This window comes from Colobus angolensis, unplaced genomic scaffold (assembly GCF_000951035.1).
Source record: "Colobus angolensis palliatus isolate OR3802 unplaced genomic scaffold, Cang.pa_1.0 Scaffold8, whole genome shotgun sequence".
Taxonomy (NCBI): Eukaryota; Metazoa; Chordata; class Mammalia; order Primates; family Cercopithecidae; genus Colobus; species Colobus angolensis.
Window position 1 is genome coordinate 2591451 of NW_012121820.1, and position 4775 is coordinate 2596225.

The 4775-nt window shown below is 49.0% G+C and overlaps 1 protein-coding gene across 2 annotated transcripts in view; it reads left to right on the plus strand.

Annotated features, from left to right (window-relative positions):
* Nucleotides 1-4775, plus strand: part of FAM65C (family with sequence similarity 65, member C) — a 116760-nt gene that overhangs the window by 1461 nt on the left and 110524 nt on the right. The gene's annotated exons all lie outside the window — the stretch shown is intronic.

Genomic DNA, 4775 nt, shown 5'->3' on the forward strand with positions numbered 1-4775 from the left:
CTGTCAGTGGCAGAAACCAGAAAAGACCTAGGTTTTTCTGACTCTGCTTTGGCTAAACTCCCCTGCATACCCCCAGTATTCTGTATTCTGTGCTCCATGGTTCTGCAATTATCCCAAGCAGCAGGGGTGAAGGAGGAGGAGATGTGGATGGAGCATCACCTGCAGGAGGGAGGCAGAGGTGGGACAGAAGGAGTGACAGGCTGACACCGGCAAGCAGCCTTTTACTCTCTAAAGGATGTGTCAACACAGGGTGGGGGCTGGCGGCCCTGGGATGGGGCAGGGGCTCCAGGCTTGAATGATGAGCGCCCAGTGCAATTTCCTAGATTTGCTGCCTTGTTGTAGGAGGCTTCTGGGGGCATGAGAGAAGAGGGTTAATATGTCAGAGGTGGAGAGAGCTGGGGGCAGGGAAACTGGCATATGCCTCAACTAGGTTTTGTTCCAATTTTATTTTGCCTTTTCAGAAAATCTGTTTCGAATCACTCTGGGCCCGTGCAGCGTTTTTGGATGAAATAGAATTGTGAAATGCGTACAGCGCTTTCCACATGCCTCCCCTGGGGGGAATCACATATTAATATTATCGTAAGCTATTTGCATATATATCCCTGCAGCTGTGGCTGGCAGCAGCCAAGAGATAAGAGACAGATAAAGTCAGCTCGTGTCTCCCTGGCACGGAAAGGGAGGGTGCAGGTTACATTCAAGAGCCAGGAAACACACAGCAGGTGGGAAATCCCTGGGGTTCCAGGCATCAGGCCAGAGTCAAAGGTCCCAGCACCCAGATGTGGCCTTTTCTTTTTTCTTCCCTTGGAAAATTCCATCCTGAAGCAGCTCTGTACTGATCCAGGCCTCCTTTCCTTTCAGGGACTGGCTCTGAACCCCCCACCGCCCACCTTGGGGACGAGTCAGCCCTGAGTCTGTGGTCTCAGCTCTGGGAGCAACTTGTCCAGAAGCTCCCCCAGTCCCAGGCAAACCAGGACGATTGGTCACCCTACCCAGTTCCACCCTGGATTTTCTTTGTGACCTTAAGCAAGTCACTTCCCTTCTCTCAGCTTCCTCATCTTTAAAACAAAGGGATTATTTTAGGAAAGCTCTAAAATCTCTCTGCAACCCTCAGATTCCATGAGTCTGGTTGAAGAGCACTTAAGTTCTGAACTGGGTGAGGGTGTCTGAAAGTAAGAGGAAGTTTGGAGTGAGGCTAGATGCAGTGGCTCACGCCTGTAATCTTAGCACTTTGAGAGGCCAGGGCAGGCTGATCACCTGAAGTCAGGTGTTTGAGACTAGCCTGACTAACATAGTGAAACCTCATCTCTACTAAAAATACAAAAAATTAGCTGGCCGTGGTGGTGCGTGCCTATACTCCCAGCTGCTCAGGAGGCTGAGGCAGGAGAATCGCTTGAACTGGGGAGGCAGAGGTTGCAGTGAGCTGAGATCATGCCACTGCACTCCAGCCTGGGAAACAGAACGAGACTCCATCTCAAAAAAAAAAAAAAAGAAGTTTGGAGAGGAGGAAAATCTGCCCGCCACTTCCCTAGAGAAGTCCAGGATGGCGCTGGAGGAGGCTGGAATGAAGGTGGGCTTGGGGAAAAGGACTGATGGCCTGTGGTACCATCGGCACGGGGGTCAGTTGTAACAACCCGATGGCCCTGCAGCTTCTGAGGAGCCTAATGGGTTGTTGAAAGTGTGTCATAATCTTGTGGCTCAGCGTTGTACTGAGTGCTTTGACCCAGAGGCCCACTGGTTGCTGAGGTTTTCCCCATTAGAACCTCAGTGCTCCCCCAGCATCCCCCAGTTCTTCCTGGGGAGCTCCAAAGGGGTATTCCACGTGCCCTTGCGAACCAGTCTCTTGTTTTCTTCATCCTTCCTGCTTCCTCTTTCCTTTGGGGCCGTTTGGAGATGCTTCCCTGCCCAGCACAGCAGCGCCCGCGGTGCCGTCTCTGTAAACTCCCAAAGCTTCCCGCTATTTAGCGCTTGAGATGCCCTGGGTTCTGGGCAGATACGAAGATAATGGCTTCCTCCTCAGTTCAGTGATATTCTTTGCCATGTTGTCCCCACACAGAGGTGTGCTGGAGTCAGCTTGTACCAGCTTGTGAAACTGATTGTCAGATTTTCAGGAATTAGGTGAACGGGTTGCTAAACACAGCCATTGTTAAATATTAAATTATATGAACTTATAATTAAATAAATTGTATAAAAACAAAGGTAATCAAGGCTGAGTGTGGTGGCTCATACACCTAACCCCAGCATTTTGGGAGACCGAGACAGGAGGATAATTTGAGCCCAAGAGTTTGAGACCAGCCTGGGCAACACAGCAGGACCCCATCTCTACAAATAATTTGAAAAAGAAATAGCTGAGTGTGGTGGTGTGTGCCTGTAGTCCTAGCTACTCAGGAGGCTGAGGTGGGAGGATTGCTTGAGCCCAAGAGGTCGAGGTGGCCATGAGCTGTGATCTCACCACTGCACTCCAGCCTGGGCCACAGAGCAAGACACTGTCTCAAAAAAATAAAAATAGATAAACAAATAATTAGAATTTTTTTAGAAAGGAAAATATTAACTGGTATTTCTGAAGAATTATACTCCTTCATCAATTGTAACCATAGGTTGATTACAGATTTTGCTGGGGGCAAAAAATCAACAAAACTGCTACCTGTGAATGAAATGATTATATTACATGTACAAAAAAAGGGTATTGTAAGTTTTATTTTTATTTGTAAATTGTGTGCTGCACATCCTTTATTTGAAGACAATTTTTTTTTTTGAGATGGAGTCACACTCTGTGGCCTAGGCTAGAGGACAGTGGCGTGATCTCGGCTGACTGTGACTTCCGCCTCCCAGGTTCAAGCAATTCTCCTGTCTCAGCCTCCCAAGTAGCTGGGATTACAGGCGCCTGCTACCATGCCTGGCTAATTTTTTATATTTTTGGTAGAGACGGGATTTCACCATGTTGGCTAAACTGGATCAAACTCCTAACCTCAAGTGATCCACCCACCTCAGCCTCCCGAAGTACTGGGATTACAGGCACGAGCCACTGCACCCAGCCTACATCAATACAATTTATAATAAACCGAAGTAGTGTGTGTGGATATGCAAATATATGTACTCGCCCATGCACACACGTGCACCACACTCACTTTCCGGTGGAGAGAGCTGGTTGCTAAACCTTTGCCAGCGCACCACTGGTTCCACAGCACCTATGGTCGTGTCCGGGTTGTCCAAAATCCTCTCAGGAACAGTCCTCAGTCCTCTTCCAAAGGAATTCAGACCCCAGGCACGGGTCTTGGATGCAAATCTTTCAACTTTCTCCTCTCACTTAAACCAGCAGCCGAACTCCTCTCTCTTGCTGGAAGCACTGGAGTGGATGCAGACAGATCGGGTGGGGTAGAGACCCTGTCTACACTAGCAGCATCTGGGCCCCAGCTCCACTAGCGGCAAAGGCCCTGGGACGCACTCTCTATTGCGTCCACTGTGTCTGCATTCGCAGGGCATTTCGAGTCCGTCCGCAGCGGCTCCCGATTAGTCCTGTTCCGTTTCTAGTCTCTCTCCTGCCATTCTTTGTTTTCATGCACAGCGAATGATGCCCTAACAGAAACGGCATCTTGGGACAAGTCAGAGGAACGGCTAAGCCAAACCTATAGGAAAGTTCAGACAGCTTGCTATTTTTAGAAACTCTAGGAGCCAGGTGGGCCCTTTCCAGTTCTAAGGGCCTAAGCCAGCAAGCACGAGAGGAAAATATTTCTCATTCCCAAGTTCCGCTCTCTTATAGTCCAGGCCAAAGAGGAGGCCCAGGTGGGACATTAGCTAAGAGAAGCGCGATTGCAATGCAAGAGGAGAACCATGCCCACAGCGGTTTAAAAGAGAACTAAAACGTGCATTTTCTTTTCTTTTTTTGTTAACAGAGTCTTGCTCTGTCGCCCAGGCTGGAGTGCAGTGGTGCGATCTCAGCTCACTGCAACCTCCACCTCCTGAGTTCGAGTGATTCTCCTGTCTCAGGAGCTCCCGAGGTGATTGGACTACAGGTGCCCGCCACCACACCTGGCTAATTGTTGTATTTTTAGTAGAGATGGGGTTTCACCATATTGGTCAGGCAGGTCTTGAACTCCTGACCTCAGGTGATCTACCCACCTAGGCCTCCAAAAGTGCTCGAATTACAGGCATGAGCCACTGTGCCCGGCCCCAAGCATGCATGTTTCATTGTTTTGCGAGGTAGGAAGGGCGCGCCTGAGTTTAAACCTCAGTGGCTCCTGTACCCACCCTGGGCCACCCCTGTTAAGAGCCAGGCGTCTATGCTTTCAGGCCATTCACTTACCTCATTCCTATTTTTTTCTTTTTCATGTAATTTTAATTTTCAAAAATGGGATCATTTTATACATTTTATTCTGCATCTTCCTTCTTCCAACGGACACGTATCCTGGACATTTTTCCATGTGAGCCCATGAAGACCTAAAACATTCATTTTAATGCCCACATCACAGAAGTCCTAGAAGAGCAGGGTTTTTTGTTTTTTGTTTTTTGTTTTTTTGAGATGGAGTCTCGCTCTGTCACCCAGGCTAGAGTGCAGCGGCGCCATCTTGGCTCACTTCAATCTCTGCCTCCCAGGTTCAAGAGATTCTCCTGCCTCAGCCTCCCTAGTAGCTGGGATTACAGGTGTGTGCCATCACGCCTGATTTTTGTAGTTTTAGTAGAGACAGGTGTTTCACCATGTTGGCCAGGCTGGTCTCAAACTCCTGACCTCAGGTGATTCGCTCACCTTGGCCTCCCAAAGTGCTGGGATTACAGGTGTG